The sequence below is a fragment of the Ovis canadensis genome, chromosome 4, assembly GCF_042477335.2.
Source record: "Ovis canadensis isolate MfBH-ARS-UI-01 breed Bighorn chromosome 4, ARS-UI_OviCan_v2, whole genome shotgun sequence".
NCBI classification, from domain to species: domain Eukaryota; kingdom Metazoa; phylum Chordata; class Mammalia; order Artiodactyla; family Bovidae; genus Ovis; species Ovis canadensis.
In genome coordinates, this window is record NC_091248.1 from 73,169,609 (window position 1) to 73,187,970 (window position 18,362).

General features: G+C 37.4%; 1 long non-coding RNA gene across 2 annotated transcripts in view; it reads right to left on the reverse strand.

Annotated features, from left to right (window-relative positions):
• LOC138438804 (uncharacterized) overlaps positions 1-18,362 on the reverse strand; it is a 141,170-nt gene that overhangs the window by 40,557 nt on the left and 82,251 nt on the right. The window contains exon 3 of one of the 2 annotated variants that reach the window (XR_011256473.1): positions 16,312-16,419. The exons of the other annotated variant lie outside the window; for it this stretch is intronic. This is a non-coding gene — a long non-coding RNA (uncharacterized lncRNA). The remainder of the gene's footprint in view (positions 1-16,311; positions 16,420-18,362) is intronic. 2 annotated transcript variants of the gene reach the window in all.

Here is an 18,362-nt window from a genome sequence, read left to right on the forward strand (position 1 = left end):
GTAGGCTGATTTGCTACTATAGATTTCCCATTTGCCAGTATGGAAATTTATTTTATTCATTAATATTTATCTTTGAGGCATATGTATAAGTTATTACTTCAACTTTTTAAATTTTAGTTAGCATGTTATGAATAAAATATTTGCCCTATCTGCAATTTTATCTTGTACTGTATTTCTAATAGGGTAACTAATTTGAATTTTTTTTCTTAACTCAAGGCTCCCTTTTATATTATGATTTAAAATCCCTTACAAGTCATTTCATAATTTCCAGTTCTTTCATATCAGAAGTGTACTTTACCCTGCTCTTCTTTCTTCTTGCTCCTTAAACTTTGGAAGAACACTAGTTAATGTATTTTAATAGTCTTTAAAGAATTTCATGTAAAAGAGTGACTTTAAGTTATCATAGTAATTTAAAATGATACCACAAAATGGAAAAATTAAAAGACTTTGATTGGTATCTAATTATAAGCAAAAACAATGGTAAGTAAACTATACTGAAATATCTGATTTTTTAAAGTCTAAAACTTTCAATAACAAAAATATGAATTACTATGATAGAAAAATATCTTGCTTTTTGAATGTGTGAAACATTTCAGAATCTGAAATATTTTTACATTCTGTTTTCCCATGTGAAGATTTTAAATTAACAATACTTATAGGTTTTTGCTTCCAACTTATAATATCTGTTCCTTTTCATATTAAAAAAAAAAAAAACGAAAACAAGCTAAGCTCAGGTTTGTTAAGTGCTCTTTCTCAGATTAAAAGGAGGAAAATAGAATTTCCAGTAATTAGATTAGATTATGCCAGAAGACAGTTGTTCTACTCTTCTTTATGAAGTGAATTAAGATCTTTGCTGGAATGATCTCAGATGTCTGTCCTTTTTGGAAAAAAGGCGATGCTGAAATTTAGTTGAGGACTTTGATACTTTTGTGACAATTTTTAAGAGAACTCAGTGTGTGCTGGTTTTCAAAGGGAGAGAATCTTAGAAGTGGGTGAGAACCTAGGAATGTAGGGAAAACTATGTGACATCTGTGAGTGAAGAGGGAGACACCTGTTGCTGTGTGGGAGTAGCTCCCAAATAAATTAAGATACTGTTGGAGAAGGAAGGAAATAATGAGCTAACTTCATTTGTGCACTTTATTATTTTTAGCCACTCTATACATTTTTTAGATGCCCAATCTTTAATATTCTTTAAGTATTAGAATATAAATGTACAGAAAACTTCAGACATTTGGTATAAATGGATAACACAGGGCAGAGCTTGTCAAAAGAGAGTCTTGTAGGGGTATAGTGACTTGTCTGAAAACTGTGCCAAAATCTGATGTGGAGAACATTACAAGTGGCTAGAAAGCTGGAGGAAGAGGCAGAGGTTTTTAGTGGAAGATAATTGTCAAATGGATGAATTTTTAGTTCAGCTGGTAAATTAAAAGGAAAGATTCTAGTTTATCTGTCACAATCAAATGTGCTTCAACAAATTCTAATTAAAACAAAAAAAAAACTAACTTCACCTTCCATATTATCAGGAATAATTTCAAACAGGAATGAGAAAATGTAATATCCATTTTTCATGACTTAAAAATTCTGTGCTCGGTGGACAACTTGCTTACTGTGGTCCCGGGGTCCAGCCCCGGTGGATCCAGGGAATTTGAAGGGTGGACGGCGTTGGCGAGGAAAGACTTATTTATTGATTGATATAAGATTAGATTAAGAAACAATAGTGTAGTAGGAAAATTAAGTGGAGAAAGAGGGCTGAATAACTTCGATTACACGGAAGACCAATAAAATTCCAGACAAGGAATTTGCACCATCTACGTTGGGCCACCAGTGCTCACTTGAATATCTAAGGGTGCCTCGCCTTAGGCTCCCTTTCGTGCAGGTCTTAACAGCCAGGGCAAGTAAGTAGACTTGGCGAGCCTCCGCGCCCAAGATGGGAATTCAGCCTGAAATTAAAGTAAAGAGGAGAAGGAGGGAAAGGGAGAAAAGGAGAGAAAGAGAGACATGGGGGAAACCAGTCCAGTGACTGGCTCTGTCCTCTATTGTTCAGAAGGCCTTTTATACTTTTGATAAAACATGGAGATCAATGGGTAACACAAAGTTATGCAGTGTTAGCAGTCCAGACTCTTATCAAAACCAGGCTTTTCTCTCTGCATACCTAGTTGTATACACAAATCTTAGGTAATTTACATTATCTTCCAGCCAAAGGGGCCAATTAACATTTTACAGCCTTTTTTCTGATAAGGGTTTGTCAACCAGAAGACTTATTTGTGTTGATCTTCCCAAAGTCTGGTGCCATTCTCAGAAAGCACTAAATAAAGTTGCATTCTTACATAGCAAGGACACAAGAGGAGTGCAGTGATATATAACAAAGAGAAAAGTAATTAACTCAAAGTCTAGTGTTGCTAACATCAAAACTACTATATATCTTTTTCCATATCCCATTTACATTGATTAACATCCTCCCAGGTGCCTAAAAGATAAAGAATATGGAGGCCTGGCAGCAGTCATTGAGTCAACAGTGAAAACCCTCTACCAATATAATTTTTAACTCTTTAGAAAAGGCTCTGTATCTTTAAGATGCTTTTAAGTTTTGTGCCTCTCGCAGTTGGGGGGCTGTAAGCAATTCACATGCAAGCTGTTAGGGGGAACCTGTTAGGCAAACTAGAGCTATCAGAGGGGGTTTAACTGAAACATCCCTTTCAAATGCAGAAGACTAAAGCCCTGAGTTGACTTTTTTCCAGAGAATATCAGAAGAGTGGAAAAGCAGGTAGATTCTTATTTTTTTTTGGGGGGGGGGTGGATGCTCAGGAAATTCCAGGGGGAAAACCTGAGGTCTGATTAGCCTTGCCATCAGAGCTCTGCCGCATGACCGTGTCATGGGTGGAATCCTTATTTGACACTCACTTAACATACCATTAGCTTTAACTTATAAGTTGTCTAAATGCTTGGAGGTTTATGTGTCTGCATGTGCGCTCAATAGCTCAGTCCCGTCCAACTGTTTGCAACTCAATGAACTGTAGCCTGCCAGGCTTCTCTGTCTGTGGGGGCAAGAATCCTGGAATGGTTTGCCATTTCCTTTTCCAGGGTATCTTCCAGACCCAAGGGATTAAATCTGCATTTCCTGCTTGATGGGCAGGTTCTTTACCACTGAGCCACTTGGGAAGCCCCCATGTCTTAACACTCGGAGGTTTATGTTGCCTTTTAAATAATTCTCTCCTTTTGGGCCAGTGTTTGGTGAGACTATAACCTTCCGCCCACCAACAGTTTTTTTTTTTTTTTCCCATTAGAGGAAAGGAAGAAAAGGAATTAAAGAGCCTCTTGAAGAGGGTGAAAGGGAAGAGTGAAAATCTGGCTTAAAACCCAACATTGAAAAGCAAAGATCATGGGATCTGTCCCATCACTTCCTGGCAAATGGATGGGGATAAAGTGGAAACAGTGATGGATTTTATTTTCTTGGGCTCCAAAATCACTGCAGTTGGTGACTGCAGCCATGAAACTGAAAGACACTTACTCCTTGGAGAGAAAGCTATGACCAACATAGCTTGTGTGCTGTCACCTCAGTTGTTTTAGTCTTCATGACCTTATGCACTATGACCATCCAGGCCCATGTGTCCCTGGAATTCTCCAGGCAAGAATACTGGAGTGGGTTGCCATGCCCTCCTCCAGGGTATCTTCCTGACCCAGGGATTGAACCTTGAGTCTCTTATGTGTCCTGCATTGACAGTAGGGTTCTTTATCACTAGCACCACCTGGAAAGCCCTGATAAAACTAGACAGCATATTAAAAAGCAGAGACATCACTTTACCAAAAAAGGTCAGTATAGTCAAAGGTATGGTTTTCCCAGTAATCATGTATGGATATGAGAGTTGTACTATAAAGAAAGCTGAACACCAAAGAGTTGATGCTTTTGAACTGTGGTGTTAAAGAAGACTCTTGAGAGTCTCTTGGACTACAAGGAAATCAAACCAGTCATTCCTAAAGGAAATCAGCCCTGAATATTCACTGGAAGGACTCATGCTGAATCTAAAGCTCCAGTACTTTGCCCACCTGATGGGAAGAGCTGATTCATTAGAAACGACCCTGATGCTGGGAAAGATTGAGGGCAGGAGAAGAGGGCAACAGAGGCTGAGATGGTTGGATGGCATGACTGACTCAATGGACATGAGTTTGAACAAACTCCAGGAGACAGTGATGGACAGGGAAGCCTGGTGTTCTGCATTAGATGGCATTGCAAACCATCAATATGACTTAGTTACTGAACAACAACCTCAGTGGGTTTTTCATGGCTGTTTATTTACATATTCCACATCACTTCATTTTCATGTGATCATCTGGAATCCACATAGCACTGGTTACAACTGAACTCTCAAAATAATTATTAACTTTTTAACCTTCTGCAGTGTGCCCCTCTCAGTTGCCTGCAGATCTTGTCAAATGTTCAAATGGATTTTCATTATCAACAGACAATGTTGAATCTACAGAGATTCATATCATGTAGAATATTGGTAGTTTGTACTCTTATTTTCACTTTTCTTCTTTCCCCAAGCATATTTACATGCAAGTTCTGGTTCATTAGCAAACACTTTTGTGAACTGTATACACTAATGTCAAACCTGTTCTTAGGAGAACTGAGTTTACATAAGGAAACTAAACCTGTTAATAGTAAAAATGAATTCTTAAGAAATATTTATTGGGCTACATTTTAATTTTAATTATTATTGAATCTCAAATTAAGCTATAAAGATCTAGACTCTGCTGTTCTGTAACTCTAAGGATCTAGAATTCCAGTATATCTTTATTTTTATTTTTACTTTATTTTACTTTACAATACTGTATTGGTTTTGCCATACATTGACATGAATCAACCACGGATGCACATGAGTTCCCAAACATGAACCCCCCTCCCACCTCCCTCCCCATACTATCTCTCTGGATCATCCCCGTGCACCAGCCCCAAGCATCCTGTATCCTGCATCAAACATAGACTGGCGATTCGTTTCTTACATAATAGTATACATGTTTCAATGCCATTCTCCCAAATCATCCCACCCTCTCCCTCAGAGTCCAAAAGTCCACTCTACACATCCGTGTCTCTTTTGCTGTCTTGCATACAGATCTTTATAGCTTAATTCTAGATTCAATAATTAAAATTAAAATGTAGCCAATATAGATTTATTAATCTCTAACTTTCTATATTCTTATTCTAATATTTCCATCTGCCTTTTTTTCATCTTTTGAAAGTATATTAATATCATTGTTTGATTCCTCATGAAGGGTAGGCTTCATTCTCAGCAAGAAATATATTTTGTACAAATGTTCTTGCTTATAAGGAAAGAATACAAGAACAACAAAAAAGGAACCTCTGCAACATGAACAGAACTGTGCTTTAAGGGAACATGCTTCTAAGTTTTCCATGAGCTACCAGTTTTCCTCAGGAACTTATCTTGAGAGTCACCACAGTAACAAAAACAATGTTTCAGCCTTACCACATTTGAAATTGAAATTAAACAAATAGAGACTGATGACTTTAAAAGCAAACATTCAAAAAAAAAAAAAAACCTCAAGACTAAATATGACTGAATTGTTTTGTTCAGAAAGTTATAGCTAAAAAAGTAAGAACTGTGATACATTGGTATCTCTCCTCATTTTTTTTAAACTAATCTGAAAACACTGCCTATTTCAACAAAGAAATTGAAGATTGATAGAAAGGTCAAGAAGGATAGGTGCATCAGTAGTTATTGCATATAATACATTTGTTAAATGGGTTTTTTTTTTTGTAAATGTAGATTCAAAATTGATCAGTTAAAGTGATAGTAAGTTTTATTTTTCTACTATTAATGTATGTACCTATATGAGTAGGATGAGATAATAAGTATATGAAACAGAGTTTTCATAATAAAATTAATTACATGTTAAAAAAAGAAATAAATAGTTGAATCTGATCATAGCAGGTAGAAATTTCTGTACTAATTTAGACTAGTACTTTTTTATGCTTCTCAAAATAATTTATATTCTCTTTTAATTTTATCAGTGAGTAGCTTATTGAATTCTTGAGTTCTTTCCATAGAAATTTCATGACAAAAATCTATGAAGAGGTGAATTATTTTATAATAATTATGATGAGTTCAAAAATATATTTGATGAAGATAACCAACACAGAGTGGATTCCTGATATGTTATAATATGGTGGGATGACCTTCATGTTGTATGTATGTGTGTGGATGTGTGAGGAGCAGAGAGAGAGAGTGAAAGCAATCACTTCAGCATCTGCTTCCGCATAACCATTCCTATCTAGGGATGTTTAGAAGTTTCAGTGTTTCATCAATTTACTTGAAAAAATCTGTAATATTTCTGTTTCCCAGATGTGTGGGGATGGAGTCATCAGTGGCATTATCTACTGTGATTTCAAAATGATAGAATATAGTAACCATTTCAGTGATACTGTTTTCACTGCAAATGCCGTCAACAGTCTTTTTTCATAGACTTTTCTGAAAAATCTCAGAGACACTTTCTTCAGAGACTCTTTCCATTTCTATGTTTTGTGTTAATCTTCATTTTAAATATTAATGTAGCTCTTTTAAAAGTGTTTACTAGGATTTGCTTACAGTGAACACTACTATTTCAAGTAGTCTTTCAAGATTGTATACATATATTAATGTACATTAACAGCATCAGTTCAGTTCAGTTCAGTCGCTCAGCCGTGTCTGACTCTTTGCGATCCCATGAATTGCAGCACACCAGACCTCCCTGTCCATCACCAACTCCTGGAGTTTACTCAAACTCATGTCCATTGAGTTGGTGATTCCATCCAGCCATCTCATCCTCGGTCATCCCCTTCTCCTCTTGCACCCAATCCCTCCCAGCATCAGAGTCTTTTCCAATGAGTCAGCTCTTTGCATGAGGTGGCCAAACTATTGGAGTTTCAGCTTCAACATCAGTCCTTCCAAAGAACACCCAGGACTGGTCTCCTTTAGAATGGAATGGTGGATCTCCTTGCATTCTAAGGGACTCTCAAGAGTCTTCTCCAACACCACAGTTCAAAAGCATCAATTCTTCAACGCTCAGCTTTCTTCACAGTCCAACACTCACATCCATATATGACTACTGGAAAAACCATAGCCTTGACTAGACGGACATTTGTTGGTAAAGTAATGTCTCTGCTTTTGAATATGCTATCTAGGTTGGTCATAACTTTCTTTCCAAAGAGTAAGTGTCTTTTAATTTCATGGCTGCAGTCGCCATCTGCAGTGATTTTGGAGCCCCCCAAAATAAAGTCTGACACTGTTTCCACTGTTTCCCCATCTATTTCTCATGAAGTGATGGGACCAGATGCCATGATCTTTGTTTTCTGAATATTGAGCTTTAAGTCAACTGTTTCACTCTCCTCTTTCACTTTCATCAAGAGGCTTTTTAGTTCCTCTTCACTTTCTGCCACAAGGGTGGTGTCATCTGCATATCTGAGGTTATTGCTATTTCTCCCGGCAATCTTGATTCCAGCTTGTTCTTCTTCCAGCCCAGCATTTCTCATGATGTACTCTACATATAAGTTAAATAAGCAAGGTGACAATATACAGCCTTGACATACTCCTTTTCTTACATTAACAGCATACTTATGGTAATTAATAAGATGTATATTATCTTAAAATATTTGTGAGTCAATAATGCTGTCATTTTAAAAAGCTATGTTTATTGGTTTCAGTCAGTTCAGTTCAGTCACTCAGTTGTGTCCGACTCTTTGCGACCCCATGAATCACAGCACAGGCCTCCCTGTTCATCACCATCCCCCGGAGTTCACTCAGACTCAACGTCCATCGAGTCCGTGAAGCCATCCGGCCATCTCATCCTCGGTCGTCCCCTTCTCTTCCTGCCCTCAGCATCAGGGACTTTACCAATGACTCGGCTCTTCACATCAGGTGGCCAAAATATTGGAGTTTCAGCTTCAACATCAGTCCTTCCAATGAACATCCAGGACTGATCTCCTTTATGATGGACTGGTTGGATCTCCTTGCAGTCCAAAGAACTCTCAAGAGTCTTCTCCAACACCACAGTTCAAAAGCAGCAATTCTTCGGTGATCAGCTTTCTTCACAGTCCAACTCTCACATCTGTACATGACCACTGGAAAAACCATAACCTTGACTAGATGAATTTTTTTGACAAAGTAATGTCTTTGATTTTTAATATGCTGCGTAAGTTGGTCATACCTTTCTTTCCAAGGAGTAAGCGTCTTTTAATTTCATGGCTGCAGTCACCATCTGCAGTGATTTTGGAGCCCCCCAAAATAAAGTCTGACACTGTTTCCACTGTTTCTCCATCTATTTCCCATGAAGTGGTGGGACCGGATGCCATGATCTTCATTTTCTGAATGTTGAGATTTAAGCCAACTTTTTCGCTCTCCTCTTTCACTTTCATCAAGAGGCTTTTTAGCTCCTCTTCACTTTCTGCCATAAGGGTGGTGTCATCTGCATATCTGAGGTTATTGATATTTCTCCCGGCAATCTTGATTCCAGCTTGTGTTTCTTCCAGTCCAGCGTTTCTCATGATGTACTCTGCATATAAGTTAAATAAGCAGGGTGACAATATACAGCCTTGACGTACTCCTTTTCCTATTTGGAACCAGTCTGTTGTTCCATGTCCAGTTCTAACTGCTGCTTCCTGGCCTGCATACAGATTTCTCAAGAGGCAGGTCAGGTGGTCTGATATTCCCATCTCTTTCAGAATTTTCCACAGTTTCTTGTGATCCACACAGTCAAAGGCTCTGGCATAGTCAATAAAGCAGAAATAGATGTCTTTCTGGAACTCTCTTGCTTTTTCCATGATCCAGTGGATGTTGGCAATTTGATTTCTGGTTCCTCTGCCTTTTCTAAAACCAACTTGAACATCAGGGAGTTCATGGTTCACTTATTGCTGAATCCTGGCTTGGAGAATTTTGAGCATTACTTTACTAGCATGTGAGATGAGTGCAATTGTGTGGCAGTTTGAGCATTCTTTGGCATAGCCTTTCTTAGGGATTGGAATGAAAACTCACCTTTTCCATTCCTGTGGCTACTGCTGAGTTTTCCAAACTTGCTGGCATATTGAGTGCAGCACTTTCACAGAATCATCTTTCAGGATTTGAAATAGCTCAACTGGAATTCCATCACCTCCACTAGCTTTGTTCATAGTGATGCTTTCTAAGGCCCACTTGCCTTCACATTCCAGGATGTCTGGCTCTAGGTGAGTGATCACACCATCGTGATTATCTTGGTCTTGAAGATCTTTTTTTTTACAGTTCTTCTGTGTATTCTTGCCACCTCTTCTTAATATCTTCTGCTTTTGTTAGGTTGATACCATTTCTCTCCATTATTGAGCCCGTCTTTGCATGAATTGTTCCTTTGTTATCTCTGATTTTCTTTTACGAGATCTCTAGTCTTTCCCATTCTATTGTTTTCTTTTATTTCTTTGCATTGATTACTGAGGAAGACTTTCTTATCTCTCCTTGGTTTATTTTATTCATTTTATTTTTTTGTTTTCTTCATTGGTTTATTTATTTCTAATGCCATTGTATTTAAATTTCCCTTTCTAATATACTTGCTTTAGACTAGACTCCTAAGGGATGCAGAACAAGAGGTATGAAATTAAGGAGCAATAGGAAGTCAGGCAATAGGAAAAGTAAAAATTCCAGAGAGAGACTGAGCAAACCATAATGAAGTTAAAACAGGAAATAAATATTCCCTGGGGGAAATGTGAAAGATAAGACAATCGTTGATTGTAATTGCATTACTCTGAGAATATGTGAAGCACATGTATCATCTGTCACTCTGCTCACACCTTCACATCAGTGATTTGATAGGTACTGCTCTTTGCCCTGAGGGGTTTCTTTTAATAACTCATGAAGAAAGAATATGGCAGATGTTTCATTGACAAGAGTGGATATTTGGGAGTAAACTGAATCAGTAGAATGTATGGTCTCCAACATCCCATATCCTGGTGGTATAATTTACCTTTCTATAAGGAGCAAGTAGAATTTGGTTTTTCTCATGATAGTTTGGTTACATCCCCTTGCTAGTTTGAGTTCAGGAAATTAATATCATGGAAAGGGTATCTATCTATCTAATTTATGATTTTGAAATACTTTTATAAGGACATAATTTACAAAAAATGAGTTTGCTAAGCATGATTTTTAAATATGTGAGTAAACTTTATTTGTATTATGAATTGTCACTGATAATAATTTATAGATGACACACATTGTATAGTGAAACATTTCCTTGAGTGAACTAGGTCCTCATGTTTCGATTCATATGCTTTTGAGAAGATCCTTATTGTTGGTGGTAAAATTAAGTTCTTTTTAAAGCATTTAATATAAAATGTTCATGCTAGGCATGAAAGAGTACTTTTATTTTTCACTTCCTCATCTTAGTATATTTTGCTTCTAGTCATCTGAAATAACTTTTTAATAGGATGCTTGTATTGCTTATCTCTTGCTTTCTCAATGAAATTTTTCCCAATATTTTTTTAAATGACATAATTCAGAGCAGGTCCACCTGTAAAAATCAATGGACAAGAGACTTTAATTAGAATGACTAACCTGAAACTGTACCTTTGCTTTCTGCTGAAGACTGCTTAACCACTGAGTTCACGATGAGCAGAAGTTTTGTGAATACCTCTGCTCTGAACATTTGTGAATGTTGACATGATTTTGGTCCTGTATTTATTTATTTTTTTAAACAGTTTGGTGAGTATTTATCTGATATCCTTATGGAAAGCTTAAGCATCCTGAGGTAGAGACCATGTTAGTCTCCTTGTTTCACATCCTATTTTCCCCCCATACTTTCTCATTCAACTTCTAACATAACAGCATCCAAAGTAACATTGACCATGCCTGTATGCCATTTAGTATTCTGTTTGCTGTTGCTTATCTGGTGTGTGTGTGTGTGTGTGTGTGTGTGTGTGTGTGTGTGTGTGTGTTTATGTATGTGACATGCAGTTTCTAAAACTCTGTATTGTTTCTGAGGTAGTTGATATTGTAAGATGCTGAGGTTTCCTCTCTCCATGCCCCTATAACTCATTACTTTTCATGTACTATTCTTTTGGCAGTGATAGCTTTCCATAAGGTCCATTATGAGTTTGAAGTTGATATGGGTTAAGAAAAATAATGAAAAAATTTGTAATAAGGAGCCTAGTAGTGAAAGTTGAATGGAAGCCTGAATTTCCAAGATCCAAATAATTCTGAAAACTGTCTTTTTTTTTTTTTTTGCAGCAAAACTTGACCTAATTGAACTCATTTGGCTTCAAAACTTGACTTCAAAGACTAGTATTGGCTTATTTATAGTCTTTATTTATTTTTCTCACTCTGAATATCCATGTAATTTTCTAAATCATTTTTCGTGTCGGAACTTGAGATGCTGTCCCAGATTCTGCTAGGGTTCTGTGGCAGTAAATGCATTTTATTACCTTTTTAGTATTTAGAAAAATACAACATTTGAAAGCCCACCTGACCTCAGGAAGTTCAAATAAAGAACTGTGGACTGAAAAACTCTGGGGAGAAAAATCAGCTACACATACACACACACACAAACACAGAGGCTTTCTGGTGGTAATAGTGTTAAAGAACCGACCTGCCAATGCAAGAGATGTAAGAGACAGGAATTGTGAAAATCCCTTGGAGGAGGGCATGGCCACCCACTCCAGTATTCTTGCTTGGAGAACCCCATGGACAGAGGAGCCTGGTGGGCTACAGTCCATAGGATTGCAAAGAGTTGGACATCACTGAAGCGACTTAGTATATATACATATATGTGTGTGTGTGTGTGTGTGTGTTTAATCCTTTTATTAAATAATTATGTTTATTTGTTTATTTTGGTATTGCTGTGCAGCATGTGGGATCTTAGTTCTCTGGCCAGGGATTGAACCTGTGCCCCCTGCAGTGGAAGCAAGTAGTCTTAACCACTGGACTGCCAGGGAAGTCTCAGCAACATATTTTTAAATTGAGTACTTGGTTGAAGTGACTTTAATGCCTCAGTGGAGTCAAGTCAGAACTATTTAGTTCAGTGCTTTTCTTTACATCTCACTTCATAATTGGTAACATCTTAGCACAGTTTGGGGAAATTCCTTGCCTAGGGGGAAAAAGAAGATGGGGTAGAACATTCTCTAGAGAATAGTTTTTCTTTCTTTATCCCAACATTATATTTTATTATGGAACAAGTGTCTGTGGAAACAATACTTACCAATTTAATAATTGTTATAATGTAGTTTGTATTGAAAAATTAGGATATAATAAAACAGATTATTTAATACACAGATTGATTAAATTAAATACAACAAATATTTACAATACTTAATGGTCCTCTACTTCAAGAAAGAGCATGTGTTGGCATGAAATTTTACATACATTAAGAAGAAAATCTGCATTGTTTAATCCCTCCAAGTGCAGAACCTTAGTTCTAAAATATGGCTGAGATCATGCACAGAATTGGTGCAGTTTTGTACTGTGGTTCTGGTCATTGAAATACTCTGATAGAGGATACAGGCAATTAGACAAATTACCCAATGTGTTACAACAATTCTTATAATCAACATAAGCACAAAGTGATATTGTACCACAAAGGAAGAAATAATTGACACTTTACAAGGACATTTCCCAGAGATGACACTTTACTGAACAATCACAGGAGGGATAATATAAAGAAATATGAAGGAGAAAGCCTGGAGGAGTTTGGCGAATAACTGAACTAAATAACTTTGTGTACTCTCTCCAAACACAGTGTTCTCAATTGTGTGATAGTATTTTCAGAAACAAAACAGAGCCAAGTTTTATTTTCTCAGTCTGGTTTTCCAGAATCCATTCATTCATTCAGTAGGTATTTATTGAATGTCTTTCCTGTTCTCTGCTAGGTGTTAGAATATGGAGCATAGTGACCCGGTGTTTGTCACTGAGGAGCTCATTGTCCCATCAGAGAAAGAGCAAATAAACAATTGTAGCTTGATTTACAGGGACTGGGGACTGTGATGACATTTTGGCTAATGAGCCATGCCAAGTCATCTCCTAAGTTTCTATTGAAATACCCCTGAATGTAGATACATGAATCTAATTTGGACAGCAGTGCTACAAACTAAGAAGAAAAGAACTAAATTGGTGTCTGGAGAGATTTATAGAAAACTCTGTACTTTACGTGCTCTATCTTCTCACCTAGAACATCCCAAATTGCTGTCCCTAAGCTTGAAACTCAAGGATGTTATCAGGTGGAATTGCATTGGAACTGTCAGAGCTGGTCAGAATAAGGCTCATTTCTTACAACTATTTCTCTCACATTTTTGGTTATTTTGGAACCGCATACAGCTTGCATGATCTTAGTTCCCCAATGAACCTGGACTCTTGTGTGGAAGCTTGGAATCCTAACTGCTGGACCACCAGGGAATTGCCTACATTTTCTTATTCTATATTGGTTTAAGACTGTAACTCCTAGGATTCAATGCATATTAGTCAGTGTTCTTAGTGACAAGCAAGAAAAATGAATTCTCTTGTCTTAGGCAAAGCATTTGCTAGAAGTTTCTTGTATAGTATTTCCTAGAAGGCTTTGAAACTTACATGAGGAGATAATTATGCTTCTAACCAGAATTCCAAACTGCAGCTATTACCTTTAAACACTGGACAGCACAGCTTGTACCCCTGAAAATAATGAAATGGGGCAGTGGACACCATTGCTAACATTACAAGGAAACACATTTATTAATAACAGCCAGCAAGGGTTCTCTGTCTAGTTTTTGCTTTATCATGGTAACAGCAACTTTTCTTACAAACATAGCAGGTCTGTAATGCAGGGTTGGAAGAGCTGAGTAGCCAAATAGAAGACAGTGAGCCCAGCTCAAGATTAAGGAACAAAAAGAAGCTAGTAACTAGGGCTAGAGGAAAAATGGGTGTTACCAGAGCCCAGAAGAGAGGGAGATTTGATTGAAACTAAAAATAAATGAAGTACTGCCTGGATAAAGTTGAGACCTTGAGGGATAAATCTCCCCAGAAATTTGAGTTATGGGTGAGATGTGATGGAGACGCTGCCTGAAACAGAATGAGAGAGACACAATTACCCTGCCTAGCTTCTCCATGCCTTCCCTGTTCCAAATATCCATCATTGCCTACCATTGTCCTAACCTCTCCTGAAGTTCATTGTAATTTCTTGTGATACAGAGCTAGCTGAGCAGAGAATGGGAGGAAATGGATCTGAGAGAAAACGGGCAAGTCATCTGAACACTGGGAGAGCAAATAGCTGAAACTGTCAACTTCAGTAGAAGTCCTGAGCTCTTCCTCTCACCAGGATTCAAAAGGTGAGAATTTCCCATTTTAAAGAAGGGCTTTAGGTGCCAGGCAATTAAAAAGAACAGTGTATATATTCACTGCACAAACCACCAAGAACATAAATAAGTGTTAATACAATGACAGTACCTCCTAGGAGAGAAAGTCAACCCACGGAGAACGTTGTCAACAAGCGAAAGGTCAAGACCGGGGTTGTGTGGAGTCAGTGGAGCAGTGTTTTGGGATATGCAGTCCTTTGTTCATAGAGAACCAAAGTACAGACTGCATGTGACTTACTGGCTTGGTTTAAGAATTCCTCAGTCAGAAGCTGTTTATTTAGCATTATTCCTATTCAGGGATTCAGACTGACAGTGGAAAATGCTAAGACCAAAGTGTTCAGAGAGGATTCCCTCATCTGACTGATGTCACTCTCCATACCTCATTGCAGAATTAATAAAGCAAGAAAAACAATCACGGTTCTGTAGTACTAGGGAAAAGAATAATATCCCCAGAAGATTCAAAGGAGGAACACACTTCTGAAGATGATTTTTTTTACCAAAAACTGATCTAACCTTTGCCAAATCCAAATATCATCATCAGTTACTACAACTGTCTATATCTGAAGCTGTTGACCATCCCTTTTGTCTCAAAAGTCTACTGATACTGTGCCATTTATTCATCATATTTTCTGATATTTTAAAACTCTGATCTTTAATTCTTAGTGTTCTTCAAATTTATGTTTTCTGCTCATTGCTCCTCTCATGAAATTGTTGAAAAAATGTCATTTACTTTCATGTTCATTAGTTCACAAATCTTTAGTTGACTTCCAAAATCATATAGTACCCTGTTTTCCACCTGTTGTTCTGAAGTCTAAATTCCTAAGAACATGTTTAATGTCACTAATTCTGTCCCAAATTAAGCACATTCCCTCTTCTAAAACTGGCTTTTCCTATGTTCCTTCATTCAGTTAGGGATCCCATTCTCTTCCATTCACTCTGTCTACCGGGAATCCTCCATGTCACTCATTCCCAGATCCAGTCATTTGTAAACTCTTACCCACTTGTTGAAACCTCTTTTCCTGCCCAGTCATACTCCTGTTATCCTAGTCCAGGCCTTTAGCATCTCTTACTGGGTAATTTTTATAGACAACTAACTGAACCTCCCCTAATGACTCAGCAGGTAAAGAATACACCTGCATTATAGGAGACACAGAAGACATGCATTTGACTCCTGTCTTGCAAAGATGACCTAGTGAAGGAAATGGCAACCCACTCCAGTATTATTGCCAGAAAAACCCCATGGACAATGAAGCCTGGTGGGCTGCAATCCAAAGGGTCACCAAGAGATGGACACGACTGAGCAACTGAATACACACACAAGCTAGACCTCCTACCCCTAGGCTCATTTCCTGATATGTTCAGACTTACCAGAAATCTGCTGGAAAAAATTGCATTGTCAATCTTACTTTCTTAAAACCCTTTAATAGTTACTTGTAATATGCCAGATAAAAACCCTTTCATTCGAATTCCTCAATTACCTTAACTCTCCAGCTCACCCACTGGCACTTACTGTTTCATGCCTCTTCTGTCTTTCTGAAATTGAGTCTACTCTCTTTTCTGTCCAATGTTGTTTTGTCATTTGGAAAAGAATATTCCTATCCTATTCCTATAGATTTTACCTGGCAAACTCCTGTTGTCCTTAAAGATTCAGTTCAGGGTGATAGTTTTCAATAATTCTTTCAGGCTAGGTCAAACAGAATTAAATGCTTCCACCGTTTCCCCACCCATGGAACACTAAGCATAATTAATAATATACCAACAGATTGTGAGCTCCTGGAGAGGACAGGACAGGCCTCATTCATCTTTATATTTGCAAATCCTATCAGAGACTGGTGTATGCTGAAATTTTGATTCTGAATATCTACATATGTGTTCTTTTTCTGATATTTATCAGCTAAGTGACCTTAGGAAAAATAACATTTACCTCTTATTATCTCGCTTTTCTTATCAATCAAATAGTTTAATAATAATTTGTATGTACTTACCCTGTGTGGTTGTTATGGTGTTCAAATGAGATACATATTATACAGATAAAGGTCATATATAGATATATGTCCTACAGACATATCTTTAACAGATCTGGTTCCCAACCACTGCAATAAAGGGAATATCAAAATAAAGTAAGTCACACAAATTTTTGGTTTTCTGGTACATATAAAATTTATGTTTATACTATACTGTAGTCTATTAAGTACCTAATGGCATTATGTCTATAGAGCAATGCACCTACCTTAATTAAAAAAGATACCTTATTGCTAAAAAATGCCATCATCTAAAACTTCAGTGAGTTATAATCTTTTCGCTGGCTTCTGACTGATCAGGATAGTGGTAGCTGATAGTTGGGGTTGATGGGAACAAGTTCTTAAAACAAGATAACAGGGACGTTTGTGGCATCAATTGACTCTTCCTTTCATGAATGACTTCTCTGTAGCCTGTAATGCTAATAGCATTTTACCCAAAGTAGAACTTCTTTTAAAATTGGAGTCAGTCATTTCAAACTCTGCTTCTACTTTATTAACTAACTTTATATAATATTCTTAATCCTTTGTTGTCATCTCAGCAATATTCACAACATCTTCACCAGAGGTAGATTCTATCTAAAGAAATCTTTTTTTTTTTTTTTGCTCATTCATAAAAAGTGCCCTCTCTGTTAGTTTTATCATAAGATTATATCAACCCAGTCACATCTTCAGGTTCCACTTCTAATTCTAGTTCTCTTGCTTTTCCCACGACATCTGCAGTTACTTCCTCCTTGAAGTCTTGGACCCTTCAAAGGGTTCAAGCATGAACCATGAGCATTGACTTCACCTTCTTCCTAGTTCCTGTTAATGTTGATATTTTGATCTCTTCCAGTGAATCACAAATGTCCTTAACAGTATCTGGAATGGTGAATCCTTTCCAGAAGGTTTCCAATATATTTTGCCAGATCCATCAAAGGAATCACTATCTATGGCAACTATAGCCTTACAAAATGTATTTATTAAATAATAAATAAAACTTAGAAGTAAAAATGATTCCTTGACCCACAGGCTGCAGAATGGATGTTGTGTTGCTAGATATGAAAATAATATAAGTCTCCTCATATGTGTCCATCAGAGTTCTTGGGTGACCAGTTGCATTGTCAGTAAGCAGTGATATTTTGAGAGCAACTTTTTTTTTTCCTGAGCAGTAAACAGTTGGCCTAAAATATTCAGGAAACCATGTTGCAAACAGATATGCTTGTGTCTTCCAAGCTTTGTTGTTGTTTCATTTATAGAGCACAGATAGAGCATAGGAAATATAGACTTAGCATAATTCTTAGACATCTTAGGATTTTCAGGAATGGTGAATGGAGTTTGGCTTCAACTAAAAGTCACTAGCTGCATTAGCCCCAAACTGGAGTGTCAACTTGTCCGTTGAAGCTTCAAAGCCAGGTATTGACGTTTCTCTTAGATGGGATCTTCTTCCAGTGTAAGGCTATTTCCTCTTCCCTGTGTATCTGTTAATTAGTCCAGCCACCTTCATTCATTATCTTGGTTAGATCGTCTGGATGACTTGCTGTAGGTTGTGTATAAGCACTTGCTGCTTCACCTCGCACTTTGGTGTTACAAAAATAGCTTCTTTCTTTCAACCTCATGGATCAAACTCTGCTAGCTTCAGATTTTTCTCTGTAGCTTCCTCACCTTTTGCAGCCTTGATAGGACTGAAGAGGAATTAGAGCCTTGCTCTGGATCAGGCTTTGAGAATGTTGTAACTGGTTGATCTGTACAGGCTGTTTTGTTATCTCATCGTTTATGTACTAACTGGATTAGCACTTTTAATTGCCTTAAAGAAAATTTCCTTTGCAGTCACAACTTGGCTAACTGTTTGATGTGAGAGAGGCCTAGTTTTCAGCCTATCTCAGCTTTTGACATGCCCTCCTCACTAAGCTTAATCATTTTTAGCTTTTGATTGAAAGTGAGAGTTAGGGTTAGAATTACCAAAACATGATACAGAGACACAAAGTGAGCAAATGCTGTTGGAAACATGGTGTGAGTAGAGTTCCTCAAAATAGACG